This window comes from Protopterus annectens, chromosome 10.part0, assembly GCF_019279795.1.
Source record: "Protopterus annectens isolate FY-2018-M chromosome 10.part0, PAN1.0, whole genome shotgun sequence".
Taxonomy (NCBI): Eukaryota; Metazoa; Chordata; order Ceratodontiformes; family Protopteridae; genus Protopterus; species Protopterus annectens.
The window spans coordinates 1,110,378,860-1,110,397,804 of NC_056744.1; positions in this window are offsets into that span (position 1 = coordinate 1,110,378,860).

Consider the following 18,945-nt stretch of genomic DNA (forward strand, 5'->3'; position numbering starts at 1 on the left):
TTGTGTGTGTGTGTGTGTGTGTGTGTGTGTGTGTGTGTGTGTGTGTGTGTGTGTGTGTGTGTGTGTGTGTGTGTGTGTATGCGTGTGTGTGCGTGTCTATGCGTGTGTGTGCGTGTGTGTGTGTGTGTGTGTGTGTGTGTGTGTGTGTGTGTGTGTGTGTGCGTGTGAGTGTGCTGGCTGCCTCAGAAATCTGAAATGATAAAGTAGCTACTAGAAAATAAACCCTAACAAGTACCTGGAATCATTGCAGATACATTTAAATGATGACATTATCTATGGAATTGTTCCACTTCTTAAAACATTTAAATAATTATGATTATACAATAAGGCCTATTTAGTATGCTAACGTGTAAGTACTAACTGGATGGACCAGTCAGTGTATTATATCCAAAGTAAAGCATGTGCTACTCAAAGAAAAATAGCAGTGTTGAAATAAATATCATTTCAATGAATCAGCATGAGTCACAGCTGCTGTTCTCTGTATAGGACAAGTTTCCAGATTTAATCAGCAATGTGAAGGAACCATGAATGTACCCTGGCAAAGAGTAAATTACTCACGGTGTGCAGTTCAGTAAACACATTAACTAAAAATCATTGCCATATCTTTCAACCTCAAGCATTAAAAATCATAGCACTTCCCTTTAAAAATCATAGCAGAGTGTCAAAAAGAGAAGTACTTTATTTTTTCACAGTAAAATGTGTTTATACACTAGACCCTATATAGTTATGACAGTCATACTTTGCATATGCTTAGTTTATGTATTTGGTAAAAGTATGTACTCTTAAACAGGTCTGACTTTATGAGGAACATCATAAATCTATGAAGACCAAGGCTAAGTCAGATGGCCGAAATCATACCTCTATGCCTTAATCATAGCAGTTAAGAGGTCTGAATACTGCAGCTACAAAACCAGCAAAAATTTAAGTTTCAAATTTCTCCACAATACTAACCTTAAGAAATTAAACAGCAGGTTACAACTTAAAAACGATAACCTTGCACACATCTAGAAAATAAATACAATTCTTAAACTGAAAGAAAAGGTGCCTGTTGCCAAATACATGTAAGAAAAAAGTGGCAAGGGGGCAGCACTCAAAGGCATGCACTGTACCAGTGCTCTCATGTACTGGAGCATACGCCTGCACAGTGCCACATCACTGTACCAGTGCTCTCATGTACTGGAGCATACGCCTGCACAGTGCCACATCACTGTACCAGTGCTCTCATGTACTGGAGCATACGCCTGCACAGTGCCACATCACTGTACCAGTGCTCTCATGTACTGGAGCATACGCCTGCACAGTGCCACATCACTGTACCAGTGCTCTCATGTACTGGAGCATACGCCTGCACAGTGCCACATCACTGTACCAGTGCTCTCATGTACTGGAGCATACGCCTGCACAGTGCCACATCACTGTACCAGTGCTCTCATGTACTGGAGCAGACGCCTGCACAGTGCCACATCACTGTACCAGTGCTCTCATGTACTGGAGCATACGCCTGCACAGTGCAACATAACACAGCTAACAGAGACAACTGGAAATTAAACAGAAGCTCTGTACAATCTCGTCATTCAATTGCATTATTTTAAAAAGGTACGATTACCTTTTAAGGAATGTCATTGTATAACAACATCTTGTGCATGGATGTGGGTGGCACAGGTGTACTGAAATCAAAACGTAGCTAAGTAAACACAGACAGACTTTATTAGACAACACCAAAAATGAATGGCTTACTTTATAGACACAGTTTCATGCTAAAAAATATGTTTTTGAGTGATAAAATCACCCAAGTTTTTTTTTCCAGACAAAACACAACAGACATGGATAATCCCTGCATTACCTACATCCACCTGTTAGTTAGTATTTCGATATTAACATGCTTTTGGCAAGTCTAAACAACTGAGAACAATGCTGAGTTCTTTTTTTATTGATAGTAAGGAATCCAGAATTATCTTAAAAAAAATCTCAGTATCAGTCAAAAGGTTGAACATGACTCATTTGCCATACTTTGTGCTTGGAAGGTAGCTTATTAACATTGCTAACCTTGCTTCTTCCAGACAGCTGAAGATCATAAAAGTTTGCACTAAGGGATAGTCAGCTGAAATGCCTTAGAAAGTCTGGATGCTGTCGGTATTTTTTAACATCATTATTAAAGCATCACATGGCAAGTAAACAAACCACAGCAACATGTTCTGTTATTTGCATGCAGTATACATGAACATTTTCTTTTTAGCAATTTTCATTTCTCTCCAATATTACATACTTAATTCCTTCTTTCCTTTAAATCTCATTCCTCCTAAATATTACTCTGCATGTATTGTTCCCACATGTTCCGTTTATTTCTATGCAATATCCTTCTTCCATTTTCTTAAGATCACACCTCCATTTCTTTTGTTTTATTTATAATATTCAATACTTCAATTATAATTGGTTTAGATTATTATTTTCATGTTCTAGTTATTACTTTTTTGAAAGCTAGCATCATTAAACTTAGCAATGTCTTACTATGTATAAGCATTTCAGATTCTATATCCCAGCTCAGAAGAATTATTTCCTTACATACAGCTATTTGCTCTCCCAAAATTTCTAAGAAGGTCCCTTGTAAGGGAATTTTTAAAATATGCCAACTCATTCCATTCTCGAAATATATTCCCAGTGACGTCTCTCTGATTCCCACCAGACATCCAGCATTAATATCTACCTGATGGAAAATCTCCTGCAGTCATCAGTATTAAGCATATTTGTTAATGATGTTTGCAAATATCAGACCTCTACGTATGTATTATGATATAGTGAGTTTTGTTAATTTATTTACTTCATTGCTGTCCTTTAACCCAGCTGGCAAAAACAAAGTCTCTCCACTGCTGTCTGTCTGTCTGTCTTAGGCAAGTTTCTGTATGATGCTGTAGTTGTAGTTCAGGGTTTTCAGGTCTATTCCATAATTCACCTCTAGGTGTTCTTTGGCCTGCCTCTCTTCTGCTTGCCTTGTGGAATACAGTGGATATCTACTCTCGTCGTGTTGTCTTGTCCACTTAGTATATGATCCATCCTTATCTTCTTCTCATAATGATGGTGTCCATGCTATCTTGCTTGCATTTCATGATCAGTTCCTGGTTGGAGATGCTTTGCAGGCAGAAAATGTGTAGGCCTGACAGTTTAGTGATGCTGATGTTCATCATTTGTCAGAAAATGCAGATGACTCTTCTCATGTTACTGGTGTGGAAGGTTGACAGTTTACTGATGACAATTTGCATCATCCACCAGCATCCTGAGCCATACAGGAGTGTGGACAGCAAAAAGCTGTAGTAAAGCTTGGTGTTGGTGCTGAACTGAGATGACTTCTACACATTCTTCAGCATCCTGAAGGAATTCTTGTCTTGTGCAGTCTGCCCTTGATTTTAATACCTGCCCCTCCATCATGTCTGACAGTACTGCCTATATAGGTGAACTCTTCAGTCACGGCCAACTCTTCTCCATCCACCTTGACTGTCAAAGGGTCTGGATTGTTGAGTGGCTTGACTTTCTGATTTCTTTGTGCTGATTTTCAGGTCCACTTGCTATGCATAGGTGTTGAGGTGAGACATCTTTTCCTGCATGTGCTGATGTGTGTGTGAGACAGTAAGGCAAGGTTATTTGCATAATCAAGGTTCCAGCTTATAGAACACAGTACATCTGATGCCTCCAGCTTGGTCTTCTTTTAGCATTGCAAAATCTTGCCAATGAGTAGGTTGAAGCTCAGTGCTAACATCATGAATTCCTGTCTCACACTAGTCTTGACTTCAAAGCTGTACTCATTCCTGCCCGCCTTTTGATAAAAGGGTGTGATTTTTTTTTTAAGCACAGAACCTTTTTTCTAAAGTATGGATTAAAATTGTACTTTGGATAATGAAATTTGCTTTGATAATGAAATTCTTTATATTTTATGGTGATATCTTCTTACAAATGTCTACTTTTCGATGGATTTAAATTCAACACTAATTTTTAATCCATGTATCTATAAATAGAAAAAAATGTATCGATTTAAAGAAAGATATGCTTTCCTCTTCTTCTAACATTAATCATTTGATGATTTCTGATATTACTGATACAAATAAAATACAAATGAAATGTACATTGTTACAGTGTAATGATGCCACTGTCATCTTTTATGGACCTTTTCAGATAGTGACTTTAACGTTCTTCTCATTAGAGACAACGAAGTATTCACAGAATTGTACCAGATAGTAGTAAGGGAAAGAAGAGCATGCAGTTTTTTTTATTGTCACAGTTACACTGAAGTAGTCATGCCTTGTTAAATTACACCTTGCTTTTGTGTGTTCAGTATTCAAAACATGCCCATGATGATGAGATGGGGTTAAAGGTTCTGAATTTCATTAAACAAGGCTGTCCTGAAAATGTTATTTATAGTAATATGAATATGATAAAATTAAGGTTTTGCAGCCATACACTATTGACAGTAATAACATTTGAACCACTGATTTGCATGTATTCATCTTAAGCGCCATTATCACATGTTGTTACAGTGCACGTAGTACCTTGTAAGAATAATTCTGGCATCGTGATACAATTATTTCATTTCCTGCTTTATTCATGTTTGCTGCCCATGCATCCAACTCTATAAAGTGTGGTCTCCATAACAGAATTGTGCATTCTATTAAAAAAATTCAAATATGCATTTATATTACTCTCTCTGGCATAAAGGGTAATTAAAGGGCTGTGAGAATGTGCAGAATGAGTGACTCTGCAGTAATGTAAACTGACAAAGATCACCTTAGGATGATTGTTGTAATGTAACATTAAACAGTAGCAATGTTTTCAATCTGATATGGGGTGATACAGGTGTGATCACCCGAAACAGAAAAGAAAACACTTCACCTCTTTTATTAGAAAAAAATGTGGCACCATAAAATATGCGTGCTTAGTGTCGCGATTGTTTAATATATAAAGTATAATACCGTGGCTCATGGGCAACCCCATGCTATCTAAAATTTGATCTCTTAACTTCAGCTGAGCTGGCCTTTGCTGGTAAAATAAACTCAACTCCGGTCCACTAATGATTGGTAGTTGATTTTTACGTGCAGAGTTACCAGCACTGATGTACAACCTTCAACGAAGGTACACCCATTCATGCATGTCTCCACGCAGAAGACGCTCTAGCTGAGAGTCGAACCGGACAGCGTCTTACTGTGAGGCGACAACACTACCGCAGCACCACCATAAAATTAAATAAAGTCTTTTACATATCATTACACACCTATGCACAAACCTAATGTTTTACATACCTGTGTAGCTGTGCATACGTATATATTTACTTCAAACATTTATGGACAACTGTAGCTGTGCATGGGTCATGGCTGAAAATGGTCCCTGGACCAACCCACTCTGTTATTAGAAATAAATAAAAAAAAATAAATAAATGTATTATCACTTAGTCTGCAAGCCTTATGGCACTGCACACAATTTTGTTAAAATAACTGCATTATTAACAACTTCACCTAGACTTACTGTCTGCCTAGCCTAGTATTCATATTACGGCTTGTATAGGGAACGCTATCTACAGACAAACAGGGTTGGCTACTGTCAAGCTTTAGAAGCATATAATCCAAAGAGGCTACAGGTGGGTTGTTATAGTGATCTGGCACAAAATATGTTTGTCATGTTAATTGTGAACTTCTCTGAGTCCATTTCATCCCAATGGTGTTTTATTAAATATCTTTAGCCATGGCAACACACATAGTGTACTTAGCAGAATGTAAGAGAGACATTCATTGCACTGATAACCCCGGATGATGCTTGACGAAGACAGTGTATGAAAACAAAAAGCAGTCAAGGCCAGAACATGAAGCTAACCATTAACAGCACACAATACTCAACACAGTCAGGATCTCTCTCTCTCTCTCTCTCTCTCTCTCTCTCATTCTCTCTTAGCTTTAATAAGGCAAATAACATGTGTTAAGCATGGCTCTTCATCAGGATACTTTTCTCTCTAATAGGGGTGGTCTTTGACATTGGTTTATTACCATGCTTTATTTGTGGGCTCATGATACTTTTGAAGTTAAGTCCTAATTGAACTGAGGAGGGAGGTATTTTCATCACATTGTATTGATCCACATTTATTTATCTCACATAACTCACATATTCTAAGGATATTTATTAAATAAATTGAGTTTATGTGTGTATTTATATTAGCATACTTGTTACTGTATGAAGAATGTGATCCAAAAGCACTTTACATTTTCAACTGCCTCTTGTATGCTGTATTAGTCATAGATTGTAATGAATTCGGATAACTTAAAGATGTTTCTTCTAGTTAGTTTAACTGACTTGTTGATTTGAGCAGATTACCTGCTTTAGTGATCTCTTTTAAAGTATTGATGGCCTAGGGACAATACATTAGACTGGTAACTCTGTCCCTCCTGTAAAATGCATATTATTTGCTGCAAAACCCGATATTACAAACATGATGTATTATATTTATTCACATTATGTCTGATGTCATATCATGATTCTGTTCCTGATATAGCCATCACTAGTAGTCGTATCAGCCTTCTTCACTATGGTGGGAACATTTATATTCACTTCCTTGAATGAAGCAACTTTATTAATGTTGATTTGTTGGGTGTTTTGTTGAAACAGGAAGCTGCTCATTTAGGGCTCACTGCCTCAGTCCTCTGTGCCATCTTCCAAACTGACTCTTGCTGCTGACTGCCATTACAGGTCCTATAAGATAGAAAGAGGCAATAAGCCTGATGAATGTGCCTTTTAAGTACAGTTAACAGTCTAGTTCCCCTTCACCTTTGCCTTTCCGATTTTCATTTTCAACCTGTACTACACCTCCCCGAATGCCTCAAGGGGTCCCCTCACTCATTGTGGTAGTCAGTTCCTTGGGTCTGCAATGATATCTGTGAAGCACTGTTGGAGATCCATGGAATAGTAAGTCCAGACAATCTGCTCCTGTATTCCCTCATTTCCCCTCTTCCTTGCTATGCAGAATGATCCCTTCATATATTTCCTGACATGATCTTATGAATCAATATCATGCCACCCTCCACTGTCTCTTCTGGTCAATGGTGAGAAAATCTCTAGATCTATTTCTTCTCATCTCTGGTCATCACTTCATATCTGTCACACAGATCTGTCCAGTAGCTTTTCTATGGATTTCTTTAAGCGGGTTAATACCCTTCTGCTGTACAGATTCCAGAACTTCACAAAGTGGTTAAGACATGATTTGACAAGGGTTATGCAGACTAAAAGCATTACCTTCTTGCTTCTAGAGTCTATCCCCTGAATATACACCTCAGCATTCTGTTTTCTTGCTGCTACTGTCCTCACAAACCATTCCAAGTGTGATCAATATTTGCAGGTCCTGCCTCCTCCTCTGTTTCTATCAGTTTCACTCCCACCAGCTGAGACTTCACATCAGAGTCATGGCCTAAATGCACTACTTTGCATTTGTGTATAATAAAAATCTAATTTCATTTTTCCACCTACTTGTTTAGCCTTTCCTAATCCTTTCCTAGGCTTTTTACTCCAAATTTCAGTGCTGTACTTATCTTTGTGACACCAGCAAAGAAGGTGATCCTGTTCCCTGTTTTCTCAGATAAATCTGAGACAAACATACTGAAGACTACTTGACCCAGAAGAAAGCCATATTGTACACAACTTGCCACTTTTCAATTTCCTAACACTGATTTGAGGGAGTCAATATTCCTTGATGTCCAAATGGCCTAAACACTGGATCACAAGCCTATTCTTGTCACTGCAACCCTATCCGAACACTAAACCATGCATATGTCTAGCTCCTCAGTTTTTGTTCTACCCCCATTCTCACCAGTTCTCTCATCACCCTCCTTTGCAGGACTCATTTAAAGGATCTGCTGCAGTGCAGATAGACCAGACCTGGCTGTATGTCCTTGTCAGGTTCATCTTTAACTCAGTGATAAATCTTGATTAGGTTTGGCTGTTAACTCTTTCTGACCAAGAGCCAACGATGATTGCTGCCCTGAAGATCACCATCTCATAGAAGTGCTACCAGCATTTCTGTCAGGATTCTATTCCTGTCTTTCTGTGCTGCTGCTCTCAAGATAACAAGTCCATAGATCCCTGGATTTTTCTCTCTCCCTTCTTGGCATACCTCTCAACCTCTTAGTGCAAGAAATCTAGACAAACCCTGACAAAATAGGGAAACAAAGGCCCAAAAATAGGGATATATTTTAAATATTGCTCTTATAAATTTAGAAAGTTGCTAGAGCAACAGGGTTTGTGTTAACATGCATTTTCTGAAGGCTGTAAAGTCTGAAACTCAAATGTATGTCATTATTTGGTGACTTCAGTCCTCATATCATCCTAGTGATTTGCCAGAAAACCACAAATGTTATGAGGAACACACTAAAAATATGAGACAAAAATCTGGACAGTTGAGAGGTATGCTCCTTGGACAATGGTACCACACCTTCTGCCTTCCACTCTTCTGGTATTCTGCACCAGCCAATGATCTGCTGATGACTTCTGTCAGGGAGATGGATAGCACACTGATCAGATTTCTGGAGACTATGACACATAACCTATCTGTTCTTGGTGTTTTATCTTCTCTAAGGTCAGCAAGTTCCTTATCTACCTCATCCATGCCTATCCTTGTGTCTGTTCACTGCTTTCCCATTCTGCTGACTGTCATGCTTCACTACCCTTTTCTTGTTTCATTTGAGAAGACCTAGGAAAAGCATTCATGTATTACCTCTGCTTCTTCCTAGTGTTCTGATCTCCTGTCCATCCTTATCCTGCCAGGTCATTTCTGTTTCTTCTTGTTATGTACCTATAAAAGCCCTTACTCCTCTCCTTGATCTTTCATAAAAATTGCTTTACAGCTTTATCATTTCCTGCCCTCATCATCTTTGTTGCATCTTTGCTATCATATGTATTCCCACACTCACATTTTTCCTGCTTGGTGCTATAATTGCTAACTGCAGATCAGTGTGCTGCCCCCATGAACCTTCTTCTCTTTTTCCATTGTGTGCCTTCCTTAGACTTTTTTGCATAGCTCTAAGTACCCTGGGAGCCTACCAGTTGTTCAAGCACTCATTCAGCAAGTGTCAATGCCACAAAGTCATGCTCCATATCAATAGCATTTGCTGTTTACTCCATGGTTGGTTGAAGGCAGAGTTGATATATAAGCATGAAGATGTCCACCAAATGGGGATGCAAGCTGGCATGCCCCCGAAAAAAAGGATAGTGTGAGATTTGTTGAAAATGGCTTCCAGTGAGTTATATTGCACTTTTTAACATATTATATTGTTGTTGAACATGCTCCACTTAAAGAAATCCCAGTCCCTCTGAGCTAACACTCTAGGGACCTAAACCTTCTCACCACAATAAACAGAATATGCTGGAGGGATAGATTCCTGTCCCAGAGATTTCCCATACTCTGGAACAAACTACCTACCTATATCAAACAAAGCTCCTCATTAGCACTCTTAAAGAAAAATCTTGATGATTGGATGGGAGGTAGGAAATTCACCCCGGGGATCACTTCTGTGGCTTTGCTCGACAGGGGCACAGGAAAATAATTTTCTTGGGTGGCGAAAGACAGGGTACCTTTTTGGCTAGGCTTATATAGGCCCTAGGGCCAATAGCCTAGTACCTACCTATGAACATATATTCATGGTTTCATCACTTGCTCAAAGTTCCTTCAGCAGATCTGCATGATTCTCTCATTGCCCATAGCTTATTTTCTCCTCCAGTTTGCTGACAGTCTCCTAATTCACCTTTGACATTTTTTCCTCAGCACAACATAAGTCTCTATTTTAAAATCCAATGCTATCATATTTGTCTTTGCATTCTTACTCTACTCCATACCACATAATGGCATGGTTAATGTCAGTTAACAGTGAATTAATCTGGACATCCATGACTGCACTGGTTTAAGACATAATACTGCACTATTTCCTTTCTGGTTTAGCCTTTCAATAGTTTGCTGAACCTCTCATGGTTCAAGACTGCAATCAGCTGCTAATCCTTCTCTCCAGATTGCTCTGGACAGATTCATATCCCTCATGTTTACTACCTTCTTCCTCCTCCTAGTGCACATTCTTGGGTCAGCAGGGAAGTCTTTTGATTCCATAGCAAGGTTCAGAAAAGTTTAATAAGAAGACAAGCCAGCAGTTTTTGAAGACTTCAAGAATTCTGTAACTGTTCGCGCTCAGACTTTTTATCTTTCTCAGATCTCTTTCACTTAATTCACAAAGAGGACTCTGCCTTAGCTAGGTCTTTCTTGGAGTTTTTACTAAATGGTCTGTTGGTGTGACCTTTTAACACGGTAGATAGAAGATTAATAATGTTTTACTTTACTCTGTATAGGAAATCACTTTATATGTTACTTGTCACAACAGGTATCATGGCTGCATTTATATGGAATGTCTTCACATATCTCTACAATACTGTGATATATTTCTTTGCTTATTGTGAATTCTGAACACAGTTTTACAGGAAGCACATTTGCTGTGCCCTGTAACTTGGAGCTCAGTCCTTTGTTTATTTATAAGTTTACATATTACAATCCATAGAATCATAGATTCACAGAATATGCATAGAACATACCCACAATGACCATTTTTGCTTTGCCAGTACCCACTATTTGGCCTTATACCCTTTTTCAAGAAGCAACACACCAGTCATACCAGGGGTGCAATTGTTGATACCCATTTAGTTTTCCAACTCCTTTTTGTAGGAATAAAGTATGTCACATTGCTTAATTTGGAGATGAGGCTTGTTCCAGTGAAGGAGTAAATATTGTGTGACAGATCTGTCTCTTTTGCTTACTTGCTGAATCACATTTAGATTCATGGTTCTAGTGTTAGGAAAACTGTAATTTGTGGAGATATAATAAGTCTTGGACTACTGCAACCCTAATGGCCTGAAAGGCTAGGCACAGAGTGTCCCTTACGAGTCTATAGGACACCTTATAGAGGGACAATGCTTCCAGCCTCATCTGGTAGCTCCTCTTTTAAGCCTACAACCTTTTAATTTGGAAACTGTGGGGTCCTTCCATTTGCTTGATATGCCTAGTAAGATACATAATGAAAGGAGCATTTTATTTAGTAATAAGTATAATCAATGCAGAATATGGAGGGTAAAACCTTCCTTGGATCCTTTTGCAATCAGCTGCAAAAGGTAAAAAGGTTTCCTAACCACTGATGCTACATGATGGTAAAATGCAAGGGAATTATCTGCCTGTGTTGTGTGTACAATGGGGTCATCTGCATTACATGTACCAGGAACCTTTAGGAGTCATGTGCATACCAGGACTGTGTGCCTGAGAGACAGGGATGAGGACAACTGGAGTATGTTGTGATGCATATTAAAAAGGTTACATGTGACCAGTGGACACATGTGTGAAATGGACAGCTATGTATGGGGCAAATGTAGCCCTAGGAACCGATTGGCCTTTTGTTTCCGTAGGGTGAGAGTGGGATGTGGGGAAAGGAGAGTAGGTATGCTCGTGGAGGATAGGTTGGGTAGAATGACAGACAAGACAGCATACAGGGTTGGTATATGACACATGTGAGGGGATACACCTTGGACGGGGAGGGGTGCTTAGCAGTCACAAGCCCATGAGCCCCCAGGTAGAAACAGTGGGATGGAGGTCCCCAGCCATGGGCAGCCACCACTGCACCAAAAAGCCGCAAAGGTGGCTGTGTTGGGGGCTGTCTACGAGGGGCAGGCTCGCCCTGTAAATGTGACACTCTGCCCTCGAACAGGTGTATCTGGCCTCAAAACTCCTTATTGAGCCCCTTACACACCATGTCCGGGAATGTACGACAGCGGAAAAGTTCCTGTCTTGAACTGTTCCCAGGGGGACAAGCCCCATCCTCAGTGACAGTTCCACGAGAAGGTGGTGCAGAGCCAACAGAGGTGGAGGTCCAAGGCTGGGCTTCAGATGTTCTGGTGCCTGGTGCCATGGCCAGCTGAAGTGGGACAAGAGGTTCTGTTGGGACCTCCAAACCCATACAGCCTATGGTGTTGCAGTTTTAAAACAGATATAGCTTAGTAATAGTCAACAGCATTTAGGATTACTTATAACAGCATGCATAGATATGACCATCAATCCAACACAACAGATGGTATACATTTGCAGAGGGAGCACAACACATGCATATATACTGCACAATATCTGTACAAAGTGTAGAAGACTTGTGACTGCAGCTATGAACAGTGGCCCATTATTGGCATGCCAATGAAAACCTCAGACAGTGACTGACATACCACTGTTTCATGTGACATATGACCAATCAGGGATGCGATGGCAGTAACTCTCATCACTATCACCATGTACTGACTGCAATCCTCACACTATGCTTCTGCAGTTCACAGATGTGTGTTCAGTGAGTAACACAGGAAACAAATGGTTCCACACACTGACCAGTCCACAGATGGCCCTACAGATGGGGGCTTCCCTCACAAACAGTGCACTATCTTGTCAGTTTTAAAACATGCAGAATAGCCATTACCACACACAACTTGTTAAACTGGCAGTAGTCTCAATGAAGCATAGCTACACTTACATGCTGTAGTCATGTCCGGCACATCACCCTCCTGTCTTTAGGCTATTTCCACTATGTATGTTGTTTGAGGAATATCCAGATATCATGTGTGATGCTGTTCACCAAACACCAGATCCAGGTTCCACTCACAGCGACTGTCGTGTGCAAACACCAACATGATGTTCCTAGATATTGTACTGTGTTTCCATGCGATTGGCTATGGGAACATCACCACAGCTGTTCCACATGCAATCAGCTAGAGGAGGACTGCAATAGGTGCAGAGGCCATCACCTGATCATGACCATAACTTACAAAACACAAGCTGCTGCTGAGCAGATGTACAACTCCACGTCCATCAGAGAGTGTGTGGGAGAGACAGACAGAGGCAAAGTACATCAGAAAAGGGCTTGAAGACTAAAACCTAAGCATAGTCTGTCACACACCTACCAGTACAGGGTTTCAAACCCCTGACTGACTAGCCATTACTATTACAAGTGCATGCAGTTACTCCATGTTCCACAAAGCTGACATGTCGGCATGCTGTAAGAACATATATGTGTGCTGGTGGGCGACATCTGCAACAGAGATATAGTAGACATACATTAGGTGTAGCACACATGGCTGTCCACATGAACAGATGTCATTGTCAACACAACCACACTCTCTAAGGGATTCAGACACATTACCACACTTTGCCAGGCCCACAAATACACTTCCTAACTACTTAGTTTGCCACACTGCAGTAATACACAGGTACTACATGCACCACAGGGGATATCTGGAGGTTCCATGGGCTAGGGCATGTGAACATGTCTGACATCAGTTCGTATGCCAATGGGAGTTACACTGGGTCTGACTGTGGTTGTGAGCATCGTACCAGTGCTGACATGCATGTGTGCATTGCTTCATGAGTACGTAGTGGTTGGCTGTGCAAGATGGCTGTACAAGGCTGGGTGAGGGGTAATCCTTGGACTCACACCACCCGACAATGTTGTGCAGTGTGGTACAGAGATGTAGTGTCTGCAATGTCCCACACAGATTGGTATTGTATGAGCTGTCCTGTCATCCTGGTTACCATTGTGTACGGCCATTGCTTTGCAATGCATGCCATGTCTGTGTTCGATAGTCCTTGACATGGACATTGCCTGGGATTTGCACGTCCCACAATAATGTATAGTGACAGATACAAGTGTACCTGGTTTGGCTGGCACATGTTGTGTACACGGACTGTTATCCTCAGATATGCCAATACTGGTCTGGTGTGGCAGGACCTGCCTTTAGACAGCAGGTTAATCCTGCACCTGCATTGATAGCATGATAGAGGTATTCCCTGGTGTCAGTGGCATCTGTCCATACAGGGCACATGTGTAAGGCTTTGTATAGCCTCTGTGAATCACATTTGATGGCACTACATATGATGCAGGCATCCAGTGGGGAACATAGTGAAGGCACAGTGTCCACAATTATGTGCCTATTGTACTTCTGGAAAGGGTGCCATACCCTCTGCAGCCCACTGCAATCACACCATGCCTACTATCTGTCATCAATGTGGAGGGTACTAGCAACATAGCGGGATATTCTAGGCAAGTGTGTTTTTGTATGACACATGGGTTCAGAACATATTCAGGTAATAGTAGGGTTGCATACTTTGTTCACCAGGCCTTTTGCCAGATGTAGGGGTATGGCTTGCCAATACAGTCCCTTGGCTGATTGATAACTGTACTCCTCATGAGGTGGACATTGTGACATATAATATGGACACCATATACGAAAACTAAAAAATACACTCCCCAACATGTCCAGTGGTTAGACACTCACAGCCACCTCCACACAGGCTCTGACTGTCAAACACACACATCTGCCATGCCTTGGAATAGAACCCGTACCTAACTGGTTTATCACACTACAGCATTATGCAGTTACAGCATGCACTATGGAGATTACTGGGTTGCAGCAGTTCCAGCGGTGTATTACTAGGTGGGTGACATCAGCAGGATTGCCAAATGTGGTTATGTGAATTGTAAAGAGTGTGCATACTTTAAAAATCATTGTTCCTTACACAGACACACACACACACACACACTTGGCCTGTTTTGGAATAGAACTCCTACCTAACTAGTTTATCCCACTACAGCAATATGCAGTTATAGCATGCGCTACAGAGAATACTGGATTGCAGCAGTCCCAGAAGTGTATTTCTAGGTGGGTGACATCAGCAGAATTGCCAAAGGTGGGTATGTGAATTGTAAAGAGCATGCATACTCTAAAAAGCATTGTTTCTTTCTCAGACAGACACTTGGCCTGTCTGGGATTAGAACACCTACTGAACTAGTTTATCACACTACAGCATTACGCAGTTAAAGCACATGCCATGGAGATTACTGGGTTACAGCAGTCCCAGAGATAGGTGGGTGACATCAGCAGGATTGCCAAAGAAGGGCATTTCAAGTGTATTGCGAGTTGTATATGTCAGTTTCCTGCATGCACCCACTGCTTACTGTCATGAAAACACATTTACACCCACTTAAAACTGACTTATTCAGTCCTAATTGACAGTACCAACAAGGCTTGTAGGTCTTGAACACTGAACCATGCACACTGAGGTCAAGGGACGTACCATTCTGCCATCTGGGTTGTGTACATTTTGGAATGAGTTTATAATGCACATCTTACTACAGGTATTCCACAGTACTAAAAACAGATGGGACAGTCACTTTGTGTACATATGTACAGTACCCTTGAATGTACTGTACTCTGTGAAACAACAAAGCCAAGTCTACATCTGTAAAACTGTCATAACTATATATATATATATATATATATATATATATATATATATATATATATATATATATATATATCTATGTACACCTACGGGTTGTGTATACACACACACACACACACACACACACACACACACACACACACACACATATACACATATATATATATATATATATATATATATATATATATATTATATATATATATATATATATATATATATATATATATATACATACATATACACAGACACAGCTATAGCCATAAATATGTGTTTATGTGTATATATATATATATATATATATATATATATATATATATATATATATATATATCTATAGACACACACACATGTCTGAACACCCTTTGTGACATAGACGGGTTCCAAAGGAACTGATGTGTACACAAAATAGAGGCATCTCTTGTGTTATAACATTTAAATCTTACTCAGTTCACCAGAGAAGGGATGGTTGTTGTGTATGTGGAGTTTGGGGTAGGGGAATGATGGCTAATGTAATCTACCCCGGGGATTGTGGAGTTTGGGTGGGGGAATGATGGGTATGGACCTACACCCTGCCAACCACGTCTGTGACATTGCTCGACAGTGGCACAGGAAAATAACATACCCAACTGTAGTTGTGCTTGACTGTGTATTCTTTACCATTCCTAACTATGTAATACTTTGTAGACACCAGTTACCACAGATGTCTACCAAGGTGTGCTAAAAGACATTACACATGTGTATGCCTGGCTACAGCTTAGTCACACACACAAACACGCACACACTTGCCAGTATTGTGCATACATGTCTTGCCTATTTAAAGGTAACTAGTACAGTGGTATGCAGTCTTAGGTCACATTTACCCATATAGCCGCATTCCAAGCCAAATGTCCTACATACAGAAGTAACACCCTCACACCTACAAGACAATTGCATTGGATGCTTATGCTAACCAGTGCTAGATGTGCGTCTTTAGTAATCCATTTGCTCAATGTAGAACCTACAATGGGGAATACTGACATCTGTGCAGTAAGCAACACCTGGCTGAAGACTCTGTAGTACACAATTGCACTACCACCATATAACTCAGATCCAGACATGTGGGCCATAACAGTGGTATGGACCATTACAGGTGGTGGTGTCCACATATTCATAAAGGCTACTCACATGTAAAGACCACTACTCTGACATAACTCATCACAGATGAGTCAGGTACAGGTGACAGTGGCAAACGCTGCACTCTAGGTTGTATCCTTACATCCATCCATCACCTTGTCCCCAGACTACCAACACACATCCATATGTGGTATGACATAGTATGGTAGACCATCAGATAAACTTTGATTGGTGGACTGTACCTAGGCCTACATCAACTGTGCAAAGTACCCATGTACGGACACAGCTGCATAATGTGTTATGCAATGCAATAATACCACTGTTTGTAACCAGCTCAGTTGTACACATACCAGGGTCCTCAGATGTTGTCAGCATTAACACAGTCGACTGTTGCTGTACACCAGTAAACAGCACCCTCATGGCTGGATATGACCTAACTGTACCTGCCCTGGATATGTACATCCCACACTCATACAACATTAAAGACATTACCATAGCTTTCGTTATCCTTTCTACATACAGGTGGCTACAATCATTGCACACATGCACATGGCAGATAGCATGCTAACAGTACATAAGGTATGATATCTATGTTAACAGAGGAAATATTCCCTCTCTACTGGTCACCCATGACACCTATCATATCATACAACACCCCATGTGGCATGTATGTCATTAGACATATCCATCTAATGCAATGCCTACAAACATACCCAAATAACAGGATCATAGAACCTACACAAGGCCTATATTGACAGACCAGGGAAATCCAGCTCTGCTCTGTATGTTTCTGAGTAGTCACAGGTGATATGTTCATGACATGTATTGCCATGTGTGGCCACAGCTCCTACATATACCCCATGTCAACAATTGCAAGCCACGCATGCTGTGTGCTGTCTGGACATTAGCTGTAGTACCACAATACCCAGTACGTGCTGAGGAGAGATGTTTACAAGCCACAGACCTTGCACATGCTTGAATGAGTGTACTGCCTAGCCTAACAGAGCACATTTCTGGCACTCTTCCAGTAAACATGAGGTATGTGTGGCAAATATGATGTGCTCACTGTTGACCATTACAGTGCCCTGGCTTTACCATGGCACTGTCAAGTAACAGTTTGTAGGAGCATGACATGGAATAATGCTGTGTGTGTCTTGCTGATATGTGCTGTTGTGATATATGTACACTTAGCTACTCGGTGATGGTGGTTGTGTCCTACCAGTACATGAATACAACATCCATTATGGTGTAATTCTTGGCTATGTTTCACACATGGCATGGGAAGGTGTGGAATGTATCCTCTTGACCTGCTAGTGCACTTACTGATGTAGACCGCATATGTGTACATGTATTGATGTTTGTGTAGATTCCATGTGTGTGCAGTCTGATATTTGAAGGTGACTGTTGTCTTAGTACATCATGCTGTTGCAATACAGTCTCAACATTGTCAACTGTATATGCTGATATGCTCTAAGTACCGTAAGCTGTACATGAGATATGGACAGATGTTTGGACATGACTACGAAGTGGTGGGGCTACTTTTCAGATGAATGATTACTGAGGACAGCTCACTGGTATGTTACAACCATTCCTACAATAACCTGTGTAACTGCTACAGTCAGGTTTTGTCAATTGAAGTGGAAGACAGACAATGTAGAATGCAGTAAGGGTGACTCTGAAGGCAAACCTCTTGATACCTGTAACAGCAATACCTCCCCTGTGCATATATTGTGCATATATCAGCACAGTTGGCAAAGGAAAGAGTCAGTAAGCTTTGTAGCGAATGCAATAGTGCTGTACTTCTGTAATACCTATCAAGAGATAGGCAGGTGTTTGATTCACAGTACTGGTACATGTGGGTGTGTGTGTGTCCATATATGTCACGTATGGTTGGGAATACATCCCACATGTTTTCACTCTCCTGAACACTATTATTGACATCAGTACAGAGTGAAGTGTAGAAAGAAAGGCATAGGCAGGTGGTTGAACCTCACACATGTCAAGTGTCTGTATGTGTGTGACATAGGTGTGTATCTTTGTGAATGCCACAGTGTGTTGTGTATGTGTGTGTGTGTGTGTGTGTGTGTGTGTGTGTGTGTGTGTGTGTGTGTGTGTGTGTGTGTGTGTGTGTATGTGTGTGTGGCTGTCCATGTGTATGGCTGTCCAGTCCCTGGAGTGATGCTGTATTTTACCATAGTGAAATGTTAATGCCCTCTCCCCCTTCCACTCAATGCAATCTAGTATCCCTGTTGATATCATCATTCTTAGACGGGCATTCTGAATGCCTGTTAACATGTACACCCTGGGGTGTGACCTGTTGTTACATAGCCTACTGATGAACCCCCCCTCCCCACATACACTCACTGCACTGTAGTATCTCTGTCGATGTCCTCAATCTTAGGCCATTCTGACTAGCTGTACATGTATAATCTCTGTGGTGCTTCATGTAATTGCGTAGTACTGTAATGATGATATGCACATAGGCAGGGATTCTCACCTGAACA